At 46.4% G+C, this 25903-nt stretch overlaps 1 long non-coding RNA gene across 1 annotated transcript in view; it reads left to right on the top strand.

Moving 5' to 3' along the window:
• LOC138642344 (uncharacterized) overlaps positions 1-21285 on the top strand; it is a 114162-nt gene extending 92877 nt beyond the window's left edge. The window contains exons 3-4 of the long non-coding RNA XR_011314027.1: positions 18756-19107; positions 19280-21285. This is a non-coding gene — a long non-coding RNA (uncharacterized lncRNA). The remainder of the gene's footprint in view (positions 1-18755; positions 19108-19279) is intronic.
• The last annotated feature ends 4618 nt before the right edge of the window (positions 21286-25903 follow it).

Here is a 25903-nt window from a genome sequence, read left to right as displayed (position 1 = left end):
TATGTTGGGGTAAATCCCTGTTTGGGCACACGGGAGAGCTCGGAAGGGAAGAAGCACTGTTTTACTTTTTCAACGCAGAATTGGCTGGAATTGAGATCGGACGCCATGTCGCGTTTGGAGAGCCCCTGATGTGCCTAAACAGTGGAAACCCAACAATTATAACTGAAACCCTAATCCAAACACATCCCTAACCCTAATCCCAACAGTAACCCTAACCACACCTCTAACCCAGACACACCCCTAACCCTAATCCCAACCCTATTCCCAACAGTAAATGTAATCTAAACCCTAACTGTAACTTTAGCCACAACCCAAACTGTAGCCCTAGCCCTAACCCTAGCCCTAACCCTAATCCTAACCCTAGCCCTAACCCTAGCCCTAACCCTAGCCCTAACCCTAGCCCTAACCCTAACCCTAGCCCTAACCCTAGCCCTAACCCTAGCCCTAACCCTAGCCCTAACCCTAGCCCTAACCCTAGCCCTAACTCAAAACCCTAGCCCTAATGGGAAAATGGAAATAAATAAATTTTTTTAATTTTTCCCTAACTAAGGGGGTGATGAAGGGGGGTTTGATTTACTTTTATAGCGGGTTTTTTAGCGGATTTTTATGATTGGCAGCCGTCACACACTGAAAGACGCTTTTTATTGCAAAAAATATTTTTTGCGTTACCACATTTTGAGAGCTATAATTTTTCTATATTTTGGTCCACAGAGTCATGTGAGGTCTTGTTTTTTGCGGGACGAGTTGACGTTTTTATTGGTAACATTTTCGGGCACGTGACATTTTTTGATCGCTTTTTATTCCGATTTTTGTGAGGCAAAATGACCAAAAACCAGCTATTCATGAATTTCTTTTGGGGGAGGCGTTCCGCGTTTGGTAAAATTGATAAAGCAGTTTTATTCTTCGGGTCACTACGATTACAGCGACACCTCATTTATATCATTTTTTTATGTTTTGGCGCTTTTATACGATAAAAACTATTTTATAGAAAAAATAATTATTTTGGCATCGCTTTATTCTCAGGACTATAACTTTTTTATTTTTTTGCTGATGATGCTGTATGGCGGCTCGTTTTTTGCGGGACAAGATGATGTTTTCAGCGGTACCATGGTTATTTATATCTGTCTTTTTGATCGCGTGTTATTCCACTTTTTGTTCGGCGGTATGAAAATAAAGCGTTGTTTTTTGCCTCTTTTTTTTTTTTTTCTTACGGTGTTTACTGAAGGGGTTAACTACTGGGCCAGTTTTATAGGTCGGGCTGTTACGGACGCGGCGATACTAAATATGTGTACTTTTATTGTTTTTTTTTTATTTAGATAAAGAAATGTATTTATGGGAATAATATTTTTTTTTTTTTTCATTATTTTGGAATATTTTTTTTTATTTTTTTTTTACACATTTGAAAATTTTTTTTTTTACTTTTTTACTTTGTCCCAGGGGGGGACATCACAGATCAGTGATCTGACAGTTTGCACAGCACTCTGTCAGATCACTGATCTGACATGCAGCGCTGCAGCCTTCACAGTGCCTGCTCTGAGCAGGCTCTGTGAAGCCACCTCCCTCCCTGCAGGACCCGGATCCGCGGCCATCTTGGATCCGGGGCTCGAGCAGGGAGGGAGGGAGGTAAGACCCTCGCAGCAACGCGATCACATCGCGTTGCTGCGGGGGGCTCAGGGAAGCCCGTAGGGAGCCCCCTCCCTGCGCGGTGCTTCCCTGCACCGCCGGCACATCGCGATCATCTTTGATCGCGGTGTGCCAGGGGTTAATGTGCCGGGGGCGGTCCGTGACCACTCCTGGCACATAGTGCCGGATGTCAGCTGGGATAGGCAGCTGACACCCGGCCGCGATCGGCGGCGCTCCCCCCGTGAGCGCCGCCGATCGCGCTGGACGTACTATCCCGTCCATGGTCATAGGGGCCCACCCCACATGGACGGGATAGTACGTCCGATGTCAGAAAGGGGTTAAGGAACAATCTATTTTACTGAAGAATAAATTTGCTGTCCAAAAATATCCTACTTATCTTATTTCTAACGCCTTCAAAAGCTCGGCAAAATTAGACCAGCTCTCATTACTTGTACATAAAGAAAAAAACCCTGTTATGGACAAGCATGCATTGAATTTTATTACACAAAACCCTGTTATGGACAAGCATGCATTGAATTTTATTACACAATATTCTGATGAGCACAAAAAGATTCGTGATGTCCTTCAAAAAAATTGGCATATTTTACTGAACGACCCTATATTGAATAAATTCCTTCCAAGGAATCCCTCTATCACATTCCGAAGGGCTCCCACTATCAGGGACCTAATAGCCCCCTGTCGCCTGATAAGAAATATTAATGCTAATGAGGTTACAAATAAGGGCATATTTAAATGTGGTACCAAGAATTGCCTTTGCTGCCTCAGTATTAATCACAGAACTAAGAATATTATTTCTTTCACTACCAAAGAGAGTTTTACGGTCCCCTTTTTCTTGAACTGCAACTCCGAGTTTGTGATTTATGTTAGTGAATGCCCCTGCGGAAAACAATATGTCGGGAGAACTACACAAGCAGTGGCGTATCTAGGGGGGGGCAGCCGGGGCATGTGCCCCAGGCGCAGCTGGCAGGGGGGCGCAGTTGGGCCGCCAAATGTCTCCCCTGGCAGCTGCATTCTGCCGCCCCTGCACTCGGAGTCAGCTGTTCTCTGTGTCGGACTGTCAAGCTGACATCCGGCACAGAGACGCTGCAGCGCGCGGCTCCCAGTGTTCAATTGTACTCGTATCTTACGGACATGAGTACAATTGAACATCTGACTGCAGTGCCTGTCTAGAATGGAGCTGAGGTAGGATGTCACCGGAAGGGGCGGGGCCTCCTTCAGTCCAGTGAAGACAGATAGCAGGAACCAGGAAGCTGCTGGAGTCGTGTGAGGAGGACTGAGGGTCTGCAGCATGCAGCCATGTGAGGAGATTACCGAGGTGTGTGGGGATTGGAGGGATAATGATGAGGGGCTGTGTAGTGGATGATGAGAGGCTGTGGGGATTGGAGGGATAATGATGAGGGGCTGTGTAGTGGATGATGAGACGCTGTGGGGAATGGAGGGATAATGATGAGGGGCTGTGTAGTGGATGATGAGACGCTGTGGGGATTGGAGGGATAATGATGAGGGGCTGTGTAGTGGATGATGAGACGCTGTGGGGAATGGAGGGATAATGATGAGGGGCTGTGTAGTGGATGATGAGAGGCTGTGGGGAATGGAGGGATAATGATGAGGGGCTGTGTAGTGGATGATGAGAAGCTGTCTGGGGAATGGAGGGATAATGATGAGGGGCTGTGTAGTTGATGATGAGACGCTGTGGGGAATGGAGGGATAATGATGAGGGGCTGTGTAGTGGATGATGAGACGCTGTGGGGAATGGAGGGATAATGATGAGGGGCTGTGTAGTGGATGATGAGAGGCTGTGGGGAATGGAGGGATAATGATGAGGGGCTGTGTAGTGGATGATGAGAAGCTGTGTGGGGAATGATGATGGGCTGTGTAGTGGATGATGAGGGGCTGTGTGGGGAATGGAGGGATAATGATGAGGGGCTGTGTAGTGGATGATGAGACGCTGTGGGGAATGGAGGGATAATGATGAGGGGCTGTGTAGTGGATGATGAGAGGCTGTGGGGAATGGAGGGATAATGATGAGGGGCTGTGTAGTGGATGATGAGAAGCTGTGGGGATTGGAGGGATAATGATGAGGGGCTGTGTAGTGGATGATGAGAAGCTGTGGGGATTGGAGGGATAATGATGAGGGGCTGTGTAGTGGATGATGAGAAGCTGTGGGGAATGGAGGGATAATGATGAGGGGCTGTGTAGTGGATGATGAGACGCTGTGGGGAATGGAGGGATAATGATGAGGGGCTGTGTAGTGGATGATGAGAAGCTGTCTGGGGAATGGAGGGATAATGATGAGGGGCTGTGTAGTTGATGATGAGACGCTGTGGGGAATGGAGGGATAATGATGAGGGGCTGTGTAGTGGATGATGAGACGCTGTGGGGAATGGAGGGATAATGATGAGGGGCTGTGTAGTGGATGATGAGACGCTGTGGGGAATGGAGGGATAATGATGAGGGGCTGTGTAGTGGATGATGAGAGGCTGTGGGGAATGGAGGGATAATGATGAGGGGCTGTGTAGTGGATGATGAGAAGCTGTGTGGGGAATGATGATGGGCTGTGTAGTGGATGATGAGGGGCTGTGTGGGGAATGGAGGGATAATGATGAGGGGCTGTGTAGTGGATGATGAGACGCTGTGGGGAATGGAGGGATAATGATGAGGGGCTGTGTAGTGGATGATGAGAGGCTGTGGGGAATGGAGGGATAATGATGAGGGGCTGTGTAGTGGATGATGAGAAGCTGTGGGGATTGGAGGGATAATGATGAGGGGCTGTGTAGTGGATGATGAGAAGCTGTGGGGATTGGAGGGATAATGATGAGGGGCTGTGTAGTGGATGATGAGAAGCTGTGGGGAATGGAGGGATAATGATGAGGGGCTGTGTAGTGGATGATGAGACGCTGTGGGGAATGGAGGGATAATGATGAGGGGCTGTGTAGTGGATGATGAGAAGCTGTCTGGGGAATGGAGGGATAATGATGAGGGGCTGTGTAGTTGATGATGAGACGCTGTGGGGAATGGAGGGATAATGATGAGGGGCTGTGTAGTGGATGATGAGACGCTGTGGGGAATGGAGGGATAATGATGAGGGGCTGTGTAGTGGATGATGAGAGGCTGTGGGGAATGGAGGGATAATGATCAGGGGCTGTGTAGTGGATGATGAGAAGCTGTGGGGAATGATGATGGGCTGTGTAGTGGATGATGAGGGGCTGTGTGGGGAATGGAGCATGATGAGGGGCAGTGTGGAAAAAGAAGGAATGATGAGGGGCTGTGTGGGAGAAGGGGGGTGATGAGGGGCTTTGGGGGAGAAGGGGGGTGATGAGGGGCTGTATGGGGGTGATGGGCTGTGTGGGGAATGGGGGATGAGAGGCTGTGTGGGTGATAATGAGGGCCTGTGGGGAATGGGGGGATGATGAGGGGCTCTGTGGAGAAGCGGGGTGATGAGGGCCTTTTTGGGGAATGATGAGGGCCTGTGGGGAATGGGAGGATGATGAGGGACTGTGTAGGGGTGATGAGGGGGAGATGGGGTTGATGAGGGGCTGTGTGGGGGATCAGGACATGGGGGTGATGAGGGGCTGTGTGGGTAATGGGGGGATTTATTGTGTGGGGTTGAATTGGAGTGGAGATGGGAGATTTGAGGACACAAAATGAACAGCAAAGGGTGTGATGGGGCACAGAATAGAAACTGAGTAGTGGGTTCGTAGCATGGGGGCAGTGTAAGGGCACAGCCAGGAGGGGACAGTATACCAAGGAGGGGGAGTGTGATGAGAGAGTACAGTATAAATACTGGGCCCTATATGGGGGACACAGTGTGAGAGGACAGTGTGAAGAGGGGACCGGTATGGAAAGGAGAGGTCAGTGTGAAGAGCATGTACCATAAGAGGGACAGTGTGGGGGTCATATTTTGTGAAGATAATATAGTGAGGGGCAATTTTTCATTCAGGAGCATTATAATGACACTTGTATCTTTAAGGGCATCGTGAAGATGAAGAAAAGAAGAACGACTCCAGAGACGACATCATCTATAAGGTACCTGGATGTAAATGTTAATTGTGATACTGACTAACTCTCATGTTTTTATTTATGTTAGGAGCATTAAAGGGGATGTCCAGGTTTGTAATGAGTCTGCAGTCATTCTTCGTGACTGCAGACTTCTGAGTTCTCACAGTGCTCATTGCACGCTGTCAGGATTCTCTCGTGCTGGCAATTTACATACATGTGGTCACGTGCTGACTAGACATGTGTGGCCTCCGTCAATGAAAATGAACTGAGCGAGGCCGGGCACGTCTAGTCGGAATGTGTTCAGAATTATACAAATCACATGCTTGCACTGACATGACCGTCCACCAGCAAGGGAGAATCCTAAAAGTGTCCAGTGCATTCGTTGTGAGAATTCAGAAGTCTGCGATGTCAGGATTCAGGTCAGCACGTTCCAGTAGTCGTCACATGGACACCTCACTCATATGTGACTTTCACACTTATGGTCTGGTGACAACGAGCTTTTCTTCTGCTTCTCAGTTTTTCACTGAACATTGAGAGCATTAGGGAGAGGAGCTTGTGGGTACATGACTAAGTGCGCAAATCGCATATGTGCTGGGGGGGGGGGGGAGAGGGGGGGGGGCGCCAAAATGAATTCTTGCCCCGGGTGCCAGAAACCCTAGATACGCCACTGTACACAAGCATTACACCTCCGACTTAATTCGCATCGATATAATATAAAAAATGGTCTCCTTACCCATGGCCTTTCTAGGCACTATACCTTGGTACATAATAAAGATTTTAAAGCCATAAAAATTAGTCCTATTGATCACATCCCAGCACATGTCCCTAATAGAGTCATGAAACTGAACAGAAAAGAGGTTTATTGGATTTACAAGCTAGGCAGCCTGAAACCTCATGGTCTTAATGAAATTACTGAAGTTTTTATCTGATTTTTGCAGGCTTTTTATGTATGTGGGCTGACTATTTTTTCATATGTATGCATTTATATTTTTTATATCTTTTTATATCTATATATTTTTTATTAACACATTTGTAGAACTAAAAATTACCTTAATGATTTTAATAGTAAGTTTTAATGGCTGTAAGGTTCTGCTTATATTTATATATTATGTGCTTCTTCTTTGTCCAATTATTAAGTTTCTGTGCCTTTCTGGAAGCCGAACCCCATTTTTTTGTGCTCTAGCTGGCACTCAAACCCGTCAGCTTTGTTCCATATTACTGGGGGAGCATTTGTCCTCTGGACTCGCCATGAATTAATCAGATGTGCCCATTTTCTCTCACTTCTAGTGAAGTGATCCTCATTTGGTGCATGCTCCAGCATTTTAACTCCCCGTTTCTTAATCATTTCTTTTTGTGGTATGGCATACTCCCAAATAATTTGACAAACACATTTCCACTTTTAACATAAAAAATTATTTTAATATTTATTAATAAAAAAGTATTTTAACTATAGTTCAACACTGGCAACCTGTGCTCTCCAAGAGTCTATCCTCCAGCTCAGTAGCTCAAAATAAATGCCTTCACCTCTGAATGTTTTATTTTTTCCGATGTGAGTTCGGTTCCACTCTGTGAGACCGTGCTTCTCTTTTTTTTTTTTTCTTCTCTCTCTTTTCAATTTTTGTTATCCTATAAACAAAAATAAGGCTAAATGTTTAAAATATCAACTTGTATTTCTCTGATGATTGTTAATCTTGTTATGTGAATTTCCTGATGAGCCTGAACTCTGACACTGGATGTTATCTGATCCATTGGGTGTTGCTTCCAAATGCTGACATGTACTTAAACCCTGTATACCTATGACTCTTGTACAATATTTGTGGTATGTCCTGATGAAGGGGTCACCTGAACCCTGAAACGCGTAGAATAAACCACGTTGAAAACCTCTACAATTTTTGAAATTCTTCTTGCGGCAGCGCGGGGATGATCCTTTTTTCTCCTATCTAAGTGTATCTCGCTGCTGTGCGAGATCCTGCTGGAGCCCAGCCAAGAGAGGAGCGCTTCCGGGATCCGCAGACTGCAAAGCAGACAACTGGGTGTCCATAGACTTCATAACGGACATGATCCGAGTCTGATTCTCCTGCAAAAAGAGCAATTCTATTTGAGTCACAGCAGAGGTACCAGCGGGGTCCATGGCCTGATTATACTGTTAAAGTTTCTGATGAACTGACAGAAGGGACAGACAGAGAGTGGACCCTCTGGGTCACGGCACTGAAGCTCCAACGGACGAGCGAACCTAGGAGACCAACCCCTATATAGGGACTGTGAGGAGCAAGCCCAAGGGAGTCAGATACCGCAACGGCTGGAACCAAGAGGGACGGCTCAAGAGGAAGTTCAGGATGGAAAGCGGGGTAAAACGGACAACCAGTAGGGAGCAAGCAGTAAGAGGAATCAGAGTAACAGGGTGGGTAAGAAAACGGGCCAGAAGCTCGCATGAAGTTTACACAATAATCAGGCTTTGCTAGAATTGTGGAGACTGGGGTTGAGTGACTTTTACTTTTTTAGGGTCGAGTCGGGTTTCGCGAAACCCGACTATCTCAAAAGTCGAGTCGAGTGAAATCTGCCGTTTATCGCAAAAAGTCGGGGATCGACCGAAACACGAAACCCAATGCAAGTCAATGGGGAGGCATAGTCGGCAGTGAGTGGAGGTCAGGAAAACACCTACAGTGCCCATTGTAATGGCAAAAACATCCATTCTTGGTACTGAAGCTTGTCAATCTTAATTTACCTTATAATAATAGTTAGGCATTGGACATTGGGGGTCATTTGGCTAAAGTTGTGGGGGGTATGGCTGGGTCAAGTATTTAGTGGGCCCAGGAAACGTGGACCACATCACGGCAGTGGAGCAGGGAGAGGTAAGTATTTCAACTTTGCAAGTGCTGTGATCCTGAGCAAGCAGGGGTGGCCCACTCGTTCGCATTGGCACTGGCACAGGGCCCCTCAAAGTACGGCGGTGTGTTTGCACGGCGGGGGCGCCTCCCACCGGCAGCGACACTTTTGCGTACTATGAGGGGCCCTGTGCCAGTGACGTCGCCAACGAGTATCCCCCCCCACCTGATGAAGGAACCTGCACTTTCATCTGCACCTTCCTCTTTGTCCCCGTGTAAGGTGGTATAGTATGCGGGAAGGGGAACCTCACTTTCAGCAGGGTCAGAATCTGGCTGTGTAGCGTGCAAGGGGAATGTAGCGATTTGGGTCAATGTACCAGCAGAGTCATCTAGAACTGGCTGGGTAATGGGCAGGATGAGGAGGAAACACAGATATAGGCCCAAATACAAAAGTAGGCTAAAAGCAGTTCAAAATTGTTAACAGGACTAAACAGGCGGCATTGCTTTGTTCAGTGGAGGACAACTGTAATGAGAGGCTGACACAGTGAGTAGGCCCAAATCAGTAAGTAGTCTAAATGCAGTTCAAAATTGGTAACACTAGTAAACAGGCGGCACTGCTTTGTTCAGTGGAGGAGAACAGCAAGGAGCGGCAGACACCGTTAGTAGGCCCCAACCCAACTAGTAGGCCAAATGCAATGTAATATTAACAACTACTTAACGAGAGCCTGAAAATGGAAGTTCAGGACAGGAAACCAGGAGAACAGCAAGGAGCGGCAGACACCGTTAGTACGCCCCAACCCAACTAGTAGGCCAAATGCAGTGTAATATTAACAAGTACTTAACGAGAGCCTGAAAATGGAAGTTCAGGACAGGAAACCAGGAGAACAGCAAGGAGCGACAGACACCGTTAGTAGGCCCCAACCCAACAAGTAGGCCAAATGCAGTGTAATATTAACAAGTGCTTAACGAGAGCCTGAAGATCGAAGATCAGGACAGGAAACCAGGAGAACAGCAAGAAGCGGCAGACACCGTTAGTAGGCCCCAACCCAACTAGCAGGCCAAATGCAGTGTAATATTAACAACTACTTAACGAGAGCCTGAAAATGGAAGTTCAGGACAGGAAACCAGGAGAACAGCAAGGAGCGACAGACACCGTTAGTAGGCCCCAACCCAACAAGTAGGCCAAATGCAGTGTAATTTTAACAAGTGCTTAACGAGAGCCTGAAGATCGAAGATCAGGACAGGAAACCAGGAGAACAGCAAGAAGCGGCAGACACCGTTAGTAGGCCCCAACCCAACTAGCAGGCCAAATGCAGTGTAATATTAACAACTACTTAACGAGAGCCTGAAAATGGAAGTTCAGGACAGGAAACCAGGAGAACAGCAAGGAGCGGCAGACACCGTTAGTAGGCCCCAACCCAACTAGTAGGCCAAATGCAGTGTAATATTAACAACTACTTAACGAGAGCCTGAAAATGGAAGTATTTAACAAGAGCCTGAAGATAGAAGCTCAGGAAAGACAACTAAGAGAACACCTACTTAACGAGAGCCTGAAAATGGAACTATTTAACAAGAGCCTGAAGATAGAGCTCAGGAAAGACAACTAAGAGAACACCTTGGAGCGGCAGACACTGTTAGTAGGCCCCAATCAAACTAGTAGCCCCACTGCAGTTGTTCCATTTAATAACTATTTAACAAGAGCCTGAAGATAGAAGCTCAGGAAAGGCAACCAGGAGAACACCTTGGAGCGGCAGACACTGTTAATAGGCCCCAACCAAACTAGTAGCCCCACTGCAGTTTTAAAATTCCAATAGGCTGGAAACCTGATAATTGCAGGTCCTTTTTTTTAAGAGGACAGCTGTATTGAGTGGCGCAGCCAGACATTGCTAGTAGGCCTTACACCACAAAGTTGGCTCGATGCAGGTTTAAAAAAGGTTACATGGGTACACGGTCAGCATTGGTGTGGTCAGTGGAGGACAATTGGAAGGAGGGACCGCAGACAGACTTAGTAGGCCAAAAAAAAGGTGGCTCTATGCACTTTTAAATAGGATCCAGGGGTACACAGGCAGCATTGGTGTGGTCAGTGGAGGACTATTGGAAAGAGGGACCGCAGACAGACTTAGTAGGCCTAAAATTAAAAAAGGTGGCTCTATGCACTTTTAAATAGGTTCCAGGGGTACACAGGCAGCATTGGTGTGGTCAGTGGAGGACTATTGGAAGGAGGGACCGCAGACAGACTTAGTAGGCCTAACATAAAAAAAAGATGGCTCTATGCACTTTTAAATAGGATTCAGGGGTACACAAGCAGCATTAGTGTGGTCAGTTTAGGACTATTGGAAGGAGGGACCGCAGACAGACTTAGTAGGCTTAACATAAAAAAGGAGGCTCAATGCAGTTTCAATTATCTTGCAGGGGTACACAGGCAGCATTGGTGTGGTCAGCGGAGGACTATTGGAAGGAGGTACCACAGACAGACTTAGTAGGCCTAAAATAAAAAAAGGTGGCTCTATGCACTTTTAAATAGGTTCCAGGGGTACACAGGCATCATTGGTGTGGTCAGTGGAGGACTATTGGAAGGAGGGACTGCAGACAGGCTTAGTAGGCCTAACAAAAAAAAGGTGGCTCTATGCACTTTTAAATAGGATCCAGGGGTACACAAGCAGCATTGGTGTGGTCAGTTTAGGACTATTGGAAGGAGGGACTGCAGACAGACTTAGTAGGCTTAACATAAAAAAGTAGGCTCAATGCAGTTTCAATTATCTTGCAGGGGTACACAGGCAGCATTGGTGTGGTCAGCGGAGGACTATTGGAAGGAGGGACCGCAGACAGACTTAGTAGGCCTAATATTTAAAAAGGTGGCTCTATGCACTTTTAAATAGGTTCCAGGGGTACACAGGCAGCATTGGTGGGGTCAGTGGGGGACTATTGGATGGAGGGACCGCAGACAGACTTAGTAGACCTAACATAAAAAAAGGTGGCTCAATGCAGTTTCAATTATCTTGCAGGGGTACACAGGCAGCATTGGTGTGGTCAGCGGAGGACAATTGGAAGGAGTGTCTGACACAGTTAGTACTCCAAAATAATACATAGATGTTAATGTCTCGCAAAAAAAGAAAACAAACAAAAAAAAGGGTGGCATACTTAGGTACAGGGGTGGGCTCCTCTGCTGACTTTCAGACCTTGTTATTTGGCGCAAAGTATTTACTGGTGTAAATGTAGGACAGGGCCACTGAATATTTTAAGTAGCATCATACATGTCAACAAATTGGTATTGTCAGTGCCAGGCATTGAAGGATTTCACCGCATAGACTAAACAGCGGTGGAGCAGTGACATATAATTTTGCAAGTGGTAGAGCACAGTTTGAGCTGGGGGGTGGGGGGCACTCTCTCGTGCCCGGCGGTACTGGCCCAAGGCCCCTCATGTTACAACGGTGTGTCTGAGGTTGGGTGCACCACCGCCAGAGACACTTCATTGTACTATGAGGGACCCGGTGCCAGTGCCGTCGACCAAAAGTGGGCACACCCACCTCTTCAGACAAACGGCACTCTCACGGGTGCTTTCGCCAAGTGGCGAGACCACGGCCACGTGGTGGGAGTCAGCCCATTTAGGGAGGTGTAAACATGTCGTATTCTGGACATACAGCAGCTGTAAATGGAGAAATTGGAACACTCAGTAAGACCAGTCCAAAAGCAATACCTTTTTAAAGGAAAGCTAGGTGTCAGCCGGGAAAGGTGGGGCAAAATAATTAGAAATCCATGAGTGGTTAATTTTAATGAAGGTTAGATCATTAACATTTTGGGTAGCCAGACGAGTCCTTTTTTTGGTCAGTATTAAACCAGCAGCACTGAATACTCTTTCTGATAGCACACTAGCTGCTGGGCAAGCGAGCTACTGCAATGCATATTCGGACAATTCAGGCCCAGTAATCAAATGGGAATGACGGGGGAGGGAGGACATCGATGGGGAGAAAAAATAGTTAGTAACCATACTGGACAAATGTTGTCTCCTGTCGCTTTGAATTGATGCTGCAGTACCTGTCCTGTCTGCGGTCACTGCGAAATCACTCCACAACCTGGTCAGAAAACCCCTCTGTCCAACGCCACTTCTGATTTGTGCACCTCTAACACCTCTGCCCTGTTGCCCCCTGCAGCTCGTGTGAGAACCATCACCGACCCTGTGTGCTGGGAATGCCTGAATCAAATGGTCAACAAGAGTTGCTTGTTTGGTTGCCAATATTTGTTCAAGGTTCTCATGTGGCATGATGTTTTGCAGTTTCCCCTTATAGCGTGGATCCAGGAGGCAGGCCAACCAGTAATCGTCATCGGTCATCATTTTTATAATGTGGGGGTCCCTTTTTAGGATACGCAAGGCATAATCCGCCATGTGGGCCAATGTTCCAGTTGTCAATTCACTGCTTGTGCTGGGTTGAGGAGCACTTTCTGGCAAATCAACGTCACTTGCCTCCCTCAAAAACCCTGAACCTGGCCTTGCAACACCACCAGTTTCTATTGCTCCCTGAGAAGCTTCCTCATCCAGAAAATACTCATCCCCATCATCCTCCTCGTCCTCCTCCTCTTCGCCCGCCACCTCGTCCAGTAGAGTTCCCTGACCAGAAAATGGCTGACTGTTATCATGGCTTCCTTCGTCCTCAGCTGCAGACGCCTGCTCCTTTATGTGCGTCAAACTTTGCATCAGCAGACGCATTAGGGGGATGCTCATGCTTATTATGGTGTTGTCTGCACTAACCAGCCGTGTGCATTCCTCAAAACACTGAAGGACTTGACAGAGGTCTTGTAGCTTCGACCACTGCACACCTGACAACTCCATGTCTGCCATCCAACTGCCTGCCCGTGTACTGTATGTGTATCCTCCCACAAATACATAACAGCACGCCTCTGTTCGCACAGTCTCTGAAGCATGTGCAGTGTGGAGTTCCACCTTGCTGCAACGTCGATGATTAGGCGATGCTGGGGAAGGTTCAAAGATCGTTGATGGTTCTGCATACGGCTGGAGTGTACGGGCAAACGGCGGATGTGCGAGCAAAGTCTGCGCACCTTCAGGAGCAGGTCAGGTAACCCCAGATAACTTTTCAGGAAGCACTGCACCACCAGGTTTAAGGTGTGAGCCAGGCAAGGAATGTGTTTCAGTTGTGAAAGGGCTATGGCAGCCATAAAATTCCTTCCGTTATCACTCACTACCTTGCCTGCCTCAAGATGTACACTGCCCAGCCATGACTGAGTTTCTTGCTGCAAGAACTCGGACAGAACTTCCGCGGTGTGTCTGTTGGCGCTCAAACACTTCATTGCCAATACAGCCTGCTGACGCTTGCCACTAGCTGTTCCATAATGGGACACCTCGTGTGCAACAGTGGCAGCTGCGGATGGACTGGTCGTGCGACTGTGTTCTGTGGACGAGCTCTCGCTTCTGTTGGAGGAAGAGGAGGGGGGGCGAACTGTTTCCTAGACCGTGGGCTAGGCAGAACTGTCCCAATATTGCTGTCCCCTGTGGACCCTGCATCCACCACATTAACCCAGTGTGCCGTGATGGACACACCACGCCCCTGGCCATGCCTACTGGTCCATGCATCTGTTGTCAGGTGCACCTTTCTACTCACAGATTGCCTGAGTGCATGGACAATGCGGTCTTTTACATGCTGGTGGAGGGCTGGGATGGCTTTTCTCGAAAAGAAGTGTCGACTGGGTAGCTCGTAGCGTGGTATAGTGTAGTCCATCAGGGCTTTGAAAACTTCGCTTTCAACTAACCGGTAGGGCATCATCTCTAACGAGATTAGTCTAGCAATGTGGGTGTTCAAAACCTGTGTACGCGGATGAGAGGATGAGTACTTCCTTTTCCTAACGAGAGTCTCTTGTAGGGTGAGCTGGACTGGAGAGCTGCATATTGTGGAACTAGCGGGGGTGCCGGTGGACATGGCAGACTGAGAGAGGGTTGGTGATGGTATTCTTGCTGTTGGCCTACATACAGTCTTTCCTACCAAGAACCCTGACTGCTTTGGCCTTGCGACAAAACCTCCACATTTGCTGCAGGTGGTGTGGTAAACGGTGGGCTTACAGTACGGGAAGGGATGTAGCGTTGCTGACTAGCTTCATTGTGAGAGGGTGCAACAACGTTAAGGGATGTTTGGTAGTTAGTCCAGGCTTGCAAGTGCATGGTGGTTAAATGTCTACGCATGCAACTTGTATTTTTAACATTCTGACCTCTGCTGAAGGTCCTTGAGCATTTCTTACAGATGACTTTGCACTGATCATTTGGACCTTGGTTAAAAAAATGCCAGACTGCACTCTTCCTACTATCGGATACCTTTTCAGGCATTGCACACTGAGCTACTTTAACCGGATGGCCACGCTGTCCTACAACTGTTTTTGGTTTTGCCACACGTTTTTGGCCAGATACGGGCCTGCCAGATGGAACCTGCTGCGATGTTGATGCCTGCTGCGGCTCCTCCTCCTCCGCTTCAGAGCTACTGCCGGCTGCACCCTGTTCCCCCAATGGCTGCCAATTGGGGTCAACAACTGGGTCATCTATGAATCTATGACCTCCTCTTCTATGTCCTGTGCACCTTCCTCTGTATTACCGTTAGTGTTGAGCGATACCTTCCGATATTTGAAAGTATCGGTATCGGATTGTATCGGCCGATATCCGAAAAATATCGGATATCGCCGATACCGATACCCGATACCAATACAAGTCAATGGGACACAAATATCGGAATGTATCCTGGAATGGTTCCCAGGGTCTGAAGGAGAGGAAAATCTCCTTCAGGCCCTGGGATCCATATTCATGTAAAAAATAAAGAATAAAAAAAAAAAATCGATATACTCACCCCTCCGGCGGAGCCTGGACCTTAGCGGTGTAACCGGCAGCCTGTGTTCCTAAGAATGCAGGGTGAAGGACCTTCGATGACGTTGCGGCTTGTGATTGGTCGTGTGACCGCTCATGTGACCGCTCACGCAAACAATCACAAGCTGCGACGTCATCGCAGGTCCTTCACTCGCTCATTCTTAGGAAGGGAGGCTGCCAGTTGCAGCGGTCACAACCAGGGCGCGTCCGAGGGTGAGTATATCAATATTTTTTATTTTTATTCTTTATTTTACACATGATTATTCATCCCAATACCGATTCGCGATATCGCAAAAATATCGGAACTCGGTATCGGAATTCGGATACCGCAAATATCGGCCAATACCCGATACTTGCGGTATCTGAATGCTCAACACTAGTTACCGTGTAAGCCGGTGCTATAGCGTTCCTGACGGGGCTCCATAGTCTCATCTGGGTCAGATTCTGGATCAGTACACTGCGAGGGCAATGTTGTGATCTGAGTCAAAGGAACAGCATAATAATCTGGCTGTGGCTGTGCATCTGTGCACTCCATGTCCAATTCATCTTGTAATGGGCATGGCCTGTTAACAATTTCCCTTTCTAACCCAGGAACGGTATGTGTAAAGAGCTTCATGGAGTAACCCGTTGTGTCGCCTGACGCATCCTTCTCTGTTGTTCTGGGTGAAGAACGCAAGGAAGCGACTTGTCCCTGACCGGGAACACCAACTGATGACGCGCTGCTTTTACATTTTGCACTTTCCGAACAGGAGGCAAAAGAGCTAGAGGCAGAGTCACTGAGGAGAATGAACGGTTGAGAGAAATCCACATAAGCCAGGAGAGGAGCTTCGGTGAGTGCCTTTTTGAGATCTTGAAAGGCCTCTTCTTGGGTCGCCTTCCAGCAGATCTTTCAGTTCTTGGCACCCGAGGGTACCTTTTTCAACAGCTCTTGTAAGGGCTTTGCCCATCTAGCAAAATTCTTCACAAACTGCATGTAATAACCAGTCAGTCTCCGGAACGCCCGCATATCTTTCATGGTCTCTAAAGTGGGCAAGTCTTGAATCACGGTGACCTTCTCTCTCTTCTCTCTTCTCTCCCCTCCGACAGAAACAACATGGTCTAGGTATTCAATTTGCAGATGTTACTTGAATGAAGCCGCAAAGACTATAATGTCGTCCAGGTAGATGACCGTTGATTCAAACTTCAAATCCCCTAGGCACCTCTCCATGAGACGGTGAAAAGTTCCGGGAGCGTTGGCTAAGCCGAACGACATGCGGCATGAACTTGTACAGACCCATGGGAATAATGAAGGCAGTCTTTGCACGATCTTGTTCAGACATGGGGAATTTCCAGTAGCCGCTGGCAAGGTCCAGTGTAGAGAGGAACCTGGCTTTCCCCAGAGCAGACAGGGACTCCTGAATCCAGGGTAACGGGGATGAGTCCCTCACCTTACAGGTGTTGAGTTTTTGGTAATCCACACAAAAATGCAAGGTGCCGTCTTTCTTCCATACCAGCAAAATTGGGGCAGCCCCCAGACTTTGGCTCTCCCTAATCATGCCGGCCTGCAACATCTGATTCAACATGCTCTTCACTTCCTGGTACAACTGTGGGGGAATTTGCCTGTAATGTTCTCTTATGGGCCAGTTGGTATTTTGTGCATAATAGCCGTAGTGCAGCCAAAATCATCTTCTTTATACCTTCCCAGCAGAGCTTCTACTTGAGCTTCTACCCCTGAGTGGGTTTGAGTTCAGCCAGCTCAGCCCGCATTTGTTCTAATATGGGTCGGCCCTCCTTGATGTAACGAGGTTCTGACACTGAAATGGAGTTCGTTCACTGACACTGTCCAGGGGTCTCCAGGTTGTACCTCCAGTTGTCCTGTTTGGGGGGGCATTATTTCTTCAGGTAGGTTCATTATTCGGGCCACCACACTTTTGGGAGCAACAGTAATGTCCTGATCTACTAAGTTAATGCACCGAATCGGAACAGTTCCTTCCCGTACAAGAGCTAATGCATGTGCCACTAGGAGTCCTGTGGGTAATTGTTCAGAAGAGGATGGTTCGATTTGGACGTCAACTCCGTCCAAGGGGACACAAGCGCAAACGGGCAGGGACAGTACTGTTTGACCTGATGGAAGAACAATTTTGGTGGAGGCCAGGACAATTACTTTTCTTAACACTCTTCCCTCACAGTTAGACTCCTTTACTTGTGCCACTCTTGCTAGTTGTTGGAAAATTCTTCTCTGTGGTGTATGTGGGCCCCACCGTTTCAGAGTCTCGTTAGAGGGGTCTCTGAGGAGACGGCTTCCAAAACCTTCAGTACATTCTTTCCCAAGGTGACAGTGGGTCCATAATTCACTTCTCCCTGTGTCAGTACCATGCCTTTCCATCCCAGGTCTTTCCCACAGATACACTTGCAGCTCACAAACTCATTCTCCACCAAGTGTCCCATCTTCCTGCTCACACCGCTATTTAAGTCAGACCTGTCACCAACAATCAGGTGTTCAAAACTGTGGCAGACAGAAACCTCTTCCCCCGGGAATATTAGTGACAGTCCTGACAGTCCCGGCCCAGACACACAGCAGGGACCACTGACTCTGTACTCCTCCCTAAACGAGCACACTAGGTGTTGAGATGGGTTAATCAGCCATTTTAAGGGTTAGGATTTTAAGTGAATAGCTGAAGAGTGGGTAGTAGGCTGTTCACCATATCTCCTCTGCAGGATGAAGTTTAGAAGGTATATAGTCAGCCATCTGAGTCATTCAGTCATTCAGTGTGTCTGAAGCTTTCAATTCCAGAGAAGTGGTTTGTGTTAAACCGTACTGAACCCGGTTGTTATGTTCATAGCGGGCGGATCCCCGAAGGCATATGGACTGTGCTATATTTTATTTTTTGTTTTCCCACTATGTCAGAAAGCCTGTGTATATTTTGTTGAGCCTGCAGTGGTTTATGCCGTATTTTTAATAAACTAGCTGAAGAATGTACCTGTATCTCTGTGAGCAGTTGAGTGAGTCAAACTTCCATTTTACATTACCATAGTGTCACAGGTTTACCACGACAGAGAGGAGCCAGATGACGGCAACATCTGATTTCTCCTACTCCTGTACTGCTAAGAAGCACTTCAACTTCATATTAAACAGTGCAGGTTTGTTTTTAGCAGTGCAGGGATTAATTTGCTCAATTGAGAGCTCTTGGAAGTTTTTCTGCATTAAGGCTTAGGCTAGGTTCACATTGCGTCAAGTACATTGCGTTAAACGGATCCGTTAAACACATGTACAGAAAAAGAGCCAAATTTGTCGAAAAATTGGCTTCACATTAACGCTTGCGTTAACGCACGTGACCGCGTTTTTCTCATTTGGATGTCCGTTCGCAAAGTATCCGTTTGTCTGCGTTTGTCACTGTCAATAAAGTTGTTCTCTTTTTTTTTTCTCCTTTTGTCGGCGTCGGGTGTAGGTGCATACACATTCTCCATTTTGAAAGCATCGAGTGAACTTCTGCTAGCAAGATGTTTGTGTCTGAGCTCGTTAGATTTCGCTTGATGCAGTTGCAACGTCGGCAGAGAAAGCGTAGTTCTCAAAGGAGATATTGGATCCACGAAGTGAATTTCTTACGGAATACATATGGTGCCTTTCACACACTGTATGTTCAGCTTCGGGATCATCCCTTCAAATTCCAACGCTATCTACGGATGTCCATTGAGACCTTTGATGTTCTGCTCTCGCATGTGAAGGATGAGATACATCATCAGCGCAGCACTTTCCGTGAAAGAAATCTGTGCGGAGCAACGATTAGTAGTGACTGTGAGGTAATTATAATTTTTTTATCATTCTATTGACAAAGACAAGATCTAGGTATCGTGGGGCATAATTATGTTCATTTAGGCAATTGTATATTCTATTGTAACTAGCCTTTTTGTTAGTTGTCCTTTAAAATCCTAAACAATTTTTTTTTTTTTTTTCCTTTTTGAATGCCGACAGATAGCTGGCTACCAGAGAATCTTTTGCGTCACTGAATTATCAATTTAGACTTGGGAAGTCAACAATTTGCCAACTGGTTCGGGAAACTTGTGATGCCATTTGGAACAACTTGCAACCACTTGTGCTACCAACACCGACATCAGAAATGTGTCTAGCGATTTCCCAACAGTTCGAGGATGTGGCTAATTTCCCCAATTGTATTGGTGCCGTGGACAGCAAGCACATTCGGATTCAGAAACCAGCGCATAGTGGGTCACTATACTACAACTATAAAAAATACTTTTCCATTGTATTGATGGCAATTGCGGATGCAAGATACCGTTGTTGCTGTGGATATTGGTGCGTATGGCCGGACTAACGATTCCAGAGTCTTCAGAGACTCCAACATGGGGAGATGTTTGTACAGCAACAACTTTAACATACCCTCATCACGACCTCTACCGGGGACCGAAGACCCAAGTTTGCCCTATGTTTTAGTTGGGGATGAGGCGCTCCAACTCGGACAAAATCTCCTAAAGGCGTACTCAAGCCGTAGTCCAAACTCCACCAGGCGCATTTTTAAATATCGCTTGAGCCGGGCAAGACGTTATGTGGAGTGTGGCTTTGGGATTTTGACCTTAAAATGGCGAATTTTACTAACTTGCATGCAACTGCAACCTGAAAATATGGACCATGTAGTGAAGGCATGCATCTGTCTGCACAATTTTGTTTCCAGACATGAACCCCCATAGGGATGAAAAAAACCATACACACGAAATTGGGTGCAAAAAAAAATTAAACAACAAAACTGTAAACGCAGTAATTGTACCTGGCTGGGGACAGTGAACAGTACTATAGACTGTAGTATTGCGTGGGTGTATTGTCTGCCCAACTGTATGATGGACTGCTAGTTGACAAATTGTGGATAGATAGTTAGTTGTTAGATAGTTGATATATAGATAGTAGATAGATAGTTGATAGCTGATATATAGTGGATAGATAGTAGTTATTAGATAGTTGATAGAGAAATAGTTGAGAAATAGTGTATAGATAGTTGAGAGATAGATAGTAGACAACAAGTGGATAGATAGATAGTAGATAGATAGGAGAGAAAAAGTTAAATTTTTTGTTGACAGTTTTTTATTAGATTTTTAACATTTAAAAAAACAAAAAAACAGCTGTTTGACTGTTTGCACTCTTTACATTTTGCAATTTAACGTCACCAATATTTACCAATTATTTTCTTAGAGGTTGCCGATTTCTCCATTTATCGGGGATCAAAGTGACATATAATTTGATCCCACAACTTCCGGTTCTTCACAATGTCATGGTGGGAGCTGTCGCTTTGGTCCCATATGGAGGGGCTGGCTTCCACAAGGTTGATCAGTGTTTCGTTGTGAATGGTCAAAGGCTCTTCGTCAACCACAATCCTTTTTTTTTTGGTGGCTGGCTTGGACTATGTAAACACAAAACGTTATGTTGAAAGGTTCAATTTCACTTGATGGCTAGACTGATAGATACATAGATAGATAGATAGATAGATAGATAGATAGATAGCAACATAGATAGAGAGATAGATAGATAGATAGATAGATAGATAGATAGATAGATAGATAGACAGATAGAGAGAGAGATAGAGATAGATAGTTGATAGATAGTTTATAGATATAGTAGATAGAAAGTGAATAGGTAGATTGTAGATAAATATAGGATAGATAGTTAGTAGAAAGGAAGTGGATGGATAGTAGGTAAATAGTCGCAATGTGTTGTTTTTTTTCTGTCAATTTTATTACTTTTTTTATACAAAAAAATAGTAGATTGTTAAATCCTCCCAAAAAAGGGACATTTTTTTTAGTTTCTTTGTGTCAAAATGGAAAATTACTAGTTTTAAATTTACCACTGGCAGTTGTGGTGACGACAGACGGCGAGGATGCTTCTTTTTCTTGTGTCCTCCGTGTGCCACAACCTATGGTTTATTTAAAAGAAAAAAAAAATTACAATTCTTGGATCAATAAATTTATGCCTGCAAAACAAAAAATGTGTGCCATGTACCTTTGTGGTTTTTGCCTGTTTTTTTTGGGGGGGCCTAGCAGCCTCGGGTGTTATGACCTGGTGGTTAAGAGGCCACACTGAAATGACCTGGTGGCTAAAACGCAACATGGAACGAGCTCTGAGAAGGTGGTATCTCTACTGACCGCAGTCCCTAATCCTAACAACACAACTAGAAATAGCCGTGGGATGTTCCTGACACTCCCTAGACACCTCGTCACAGCCTCAGATATAACTACCCCTAAAGAAGGAAATAGAAAGCTATCTTGCCTCAGAGAAACCCCCAAAAGGAAAGACAGCCCCCCACAAATATTGACTGTGAAAGGAGAGGGAAATGACGAACACAGAAATGAAATTAGATTTCAGCAAAGGGAGGCCAAAACTAAACTAGATAGACAGAGAGCAAAGGATACTGTGCGGTCAGTATTAAAAACTACAAAATCCACGCAGAGTTTACAAAAATGAACTCCACACCGACTCACGGTGTGGAGGGGCAAATCTGCTTTCCCAGAGCTTCCAGCTAGCCTGAATAAGACATAGTGACAAGCTGGACAAAAGAGACAAAATGCAAAGCAATAGAGTCCAAGCAAATGGACAAACAAAACTAGCAAAACTTATCTTTTGCAGACAAGGACTGGCCATATGAGAAATCCAAGGGAAGAATCAAATCCAACCAAGAACATTGACAGCAGGCATGGACTAAGGCCCAGAGCAGGTTTAAATAACAAACCCAGGCAAGGCGATTAGTGAAGGCAGCTGCCACAGCTACCTAACGGAGCAGCAGTTCCACTTGAAACCACCAGAGGGAGCCCAAGGGCAGAACTCGCAAAAATACCATTAGCAACCACAGGAGGGAGCTCCAGAACGGAACTCACAACAGTACCCCCCCTTGAGGAGGGGTCACCGAACCCTCACCAGAGCTCCCAGGCCGATCAGGATGAGCCAAATGGAAAGCATGAACCAAATCGGGAGCATGAACATCGGAGGCAACAACCCAAGAATTATCCTCCTGGCCATAACCCTTCCACTTGACCAGATACTGAAGCTTCCGCCTCGAAAAACGAGAATCCAAAATCTTCTCTACCACATATTCCAATTCCCCCTCAACCAACACCGGAGCAGGAGGATCAACGGAGGGAACAATAGGTACCACATATCTCCGCAACAAGGATCTATGGAACACATTATGAATGGAAAAGGAAGCTGGAAGGGCCAAACGAAAAGACACTGGATTGATAATCTCAGAAATCTTATAAGGCCCAATAAAGCGAGGCTTGAACTTAGGGGAAGAAACCTTCATAGGAACATGACGAGAAGACAACCAGACCAAATCCCCAACACGAAGCCGGGGACCAACACACCGACGACGGTTAGCAAAACGCTGAGCCTTCTCCTGAGACAACGTCAAATTGTCCACCACATGAGTCCAAATTTGCTGCAACCTGTCCACCACGGAATCCACACCAGGACAGTCAGAAGGCTCAAGCTGCCCTGAAGAAAAACGAGGATGAAAACCAAAGTTACAAAAAAAAGGTGAAACCAAGGTAGCCGAACTAGCCCGATTATTAAGGGCAAACTCGGCCAACGGCAAAAAGGTCACCCAATCATCCTGATCAGCAGACATGAAGCATCTCAAATAGGTTTCCAAGGTCTGATTGGTTCGCTCCGTTTGGCCATTTGTCTGAGGATGGAATGCAGAAGAAAAAGACAAATCAATGCCCATTCTAGCACAAAAGGACCGCCAAAACCTAGAAACGAACTGGGAACCTCTGTCAGACACAATATTCTCCGGAATACCATGCAAACGAACCACATGCTGAAAAAATAATGGAACCAAATCAGAAGAGGAAGGCAACTTAGGCAACGGCACCAAATGGACCATCTTAGAAAACCGGTCACAAACCACCCAGATGACAGACATCTTCTGAGAAACAGGAAGATCAGAAATAAAATCCATGGAAATATGCGTCCAGGGCCTCTCAGGAATAGGCAAAGGCAAAAGCAACCCGCTGGCACGGGAACAGCAAGGCTTAGCCCGAGCACAGGTCCCACAGGACTGCACAAACGAACGCACATCCCGCGACAAGGAAGGCCACCAAAAGGACCTAGCCACCAAATCTCTGGTACCGAAAATCCCAGGGTGAGCAGCCAACACCGAACAATGAACCTCAGAAATTACCCTACTAGTCCATCTATCAGGAACAAACAATTTCCCCACAGGACAGCGGTCAGGTTTATCAGCCTGAAACTCCTGAAGTACCTGCCGTAAATCAGGGGAGATGGCAGAAAGAATCACCCCCTCCTTGAGGATCCCAGCCGGCTCAAGAACTCCCGGAGAATCAGGCAAAAAACTCCTAGAAAGGGCATCAGCCTTCACATTCTTAGATCCAGGAATATACGAGACCACAAAATCAAAACGTGAGAAAAACAAAGACCACCGAGCTTGTCTAGGATTCAACCGCTTAGCAGACTCGAGGTAAATCAGATTCTTGTGATCAGTCAAGACCAGCACGCGATGCTTGGCTCCCTCAAGCCAATGTCGCCACTCCTCAAATGCCCACTTCATAGCCAACAACTCCCGATTGCCGACATAATTACGCTCAGAAGACGTAAATTTTCTGGAGAAGAAGGCACAAGGTTTCATCAAAGAACCATCAGAATTTCTCTGAGACAAAACGGCCCCTGCCCCAATCTCAGAAGCATCAACCTCAACCTGAAAAGGGAGAGAAACATCTGGCTGACGAAACACAGGGGCAGAAGTAAAACGACGTTTAAGCTCCTGAAAGGCCTCAACAGCCGCAGAGGACCAATTCACCACAGTAAAAACACAGGCCATTCTGACTTCTGAATTTCTGCTCTAGTCAAAATCCTATCACATTGCATAGGCTCAGGACTTTGCTCAGAGGACACTGCCATATGGTGCACCGCCTTGCGCTCACGCAAGCGCCGATCAATCTGAATAGCTAGAGACATAGATTCGCTCAAACCGGTAGGCGTAGGAAAGCCCACCATAACATCTTTAAGGGTTTCAGAAAGACCTTTTCTGAAAATAGCAGCCAGCACCTCTTCATTCCATTTAGTGAGCACAGACCATTTTCTAAATTTCTGGCAATATAACTCTGCCGCTTCCTGACCCTGACACAGGGCCAACAGTGTTTTCTCAGCATGCTCTACAGAGTTAGGTTCGTCATACAACAATCCGAGCGCCTGAAAGAATGCATCTACATTCAATAATGCCGGATTCCCTGTTTCAAGAGCAAATGCCCAGTCTTGAGGATCACCATGCAGTAAGGATATGACGATTTTCACTTGCTAAATGGGATCACCAGAAGAACGGGGTTTCAAAGCAAAAAACAATTTGCAGCTATTTTTAAAGTTCAAAAACTTGGATCTGTCCCCAAAAAACAAATCAGGAGTAGGAATTCTTGGCTCTAGAGCCGGAGTCTGAACAATATAATCTTGGATACTCTGGACTCTTGCAGCAAGTTGATCCACACGAGAAAACAAACCCTGAACCTCCATACCAGAGCATATATCCAGCACCACCCAGATATCAAGAGGAAAAAGAAGACAGAACAGAGCACAGAAAAAAAAATGGTTCAGAACTCTTCTTTTTTCCTTCTTTTGAGATGCATTCAATTCATTCTTGGCCTGCTGTACTGTTATGACCTGGTGGTTAAGAGGCCACACTGAAATGACCTGGTGGCTAAAACGCAACATGGAACGAGCTCTGAGAAGGTGGTATCTCTACTGACCGCAGTCCCTAATCCTAACAACACAACTAGAAATAGCCGTGGGATGTTCCTGACACTCCCTAGACACCTCGTCACAGCCTCAGATATAACTACCCCTAAAGAAGGAAATAGAAAGCTATCTTGCCTCAGAGAAACCCCCAAAAGGAAAGACAGCCCCCCACAAATATTGACTGTGAAAGGAGAGGGAAATGACGAACACAGAAATGAAATTAGATTTCAGCAAAGGGAGGCCAAAACTAAACTAGATAGACAGAGAGCAAAGGATACTGTGCGGTCAGTATTAAAAACTACAAAATCCACGCAGAGTTTACAAAAATGAACTCCACACCGACTCACGGTGTGGAGGGGCGAATCTGCTTTCCCAGAGCTTCATCTTTTGCAGACAAGGACTGGCCATATGAGAAATCCAAGGGAAGAATCAAATCCAACCAAGAACATTGACAGCAGGCATGGACTAAGGCCCAGAGCAGGTTTAAATAACAAACCCAGGCAAGGCGAATAGTGAAGGCAGCTGCCACAGCTACCTAACGGAGCAGCAGTTCCACTTGAAACCACCAGAGGGAGCCCAAGGGCAGAACTCGCAAAAATACCATTAGCAACCACAGGAGGGAGCTCCAGAACGGAACTCACAACACTCGGGCTCCGAAGACTCCTATTTGCAATAAAAACATGATTATACACGTGCTTCTCTCAATACACTGGAGTTTCACACAACATTATTGTGGTTTTTTAAAGTGCAAGCATACTGATTGCGATGAAAACACCGCAGACACGCTGCTGCTGCTTCCATCACTATCCGACATCTGCGTGCAACAAAGCAATACAGTTTTAGTACACACAC

The sequence above is a fragment of the Ranitomeya imitator genome, chromosome 6 (genome assembly GCF_032444005.1).
Source record: "Ranitomeya imitator isolate aRanImi1 chromosome 6, aRanImi1.pri, whole genome shotgun sequence".
Lineage (NCBI taxonomy): Eukaryota > Metazoa > Chordata > Amphibia > Anura > Dendrobatidae > Ranitomeya > Ranitomeya imitator.
The sequence above is the reverse complement of the archived record's forward strand: the minus strand, read 5'-3'. Positions and strand labels throughout refer to the sequence as shown.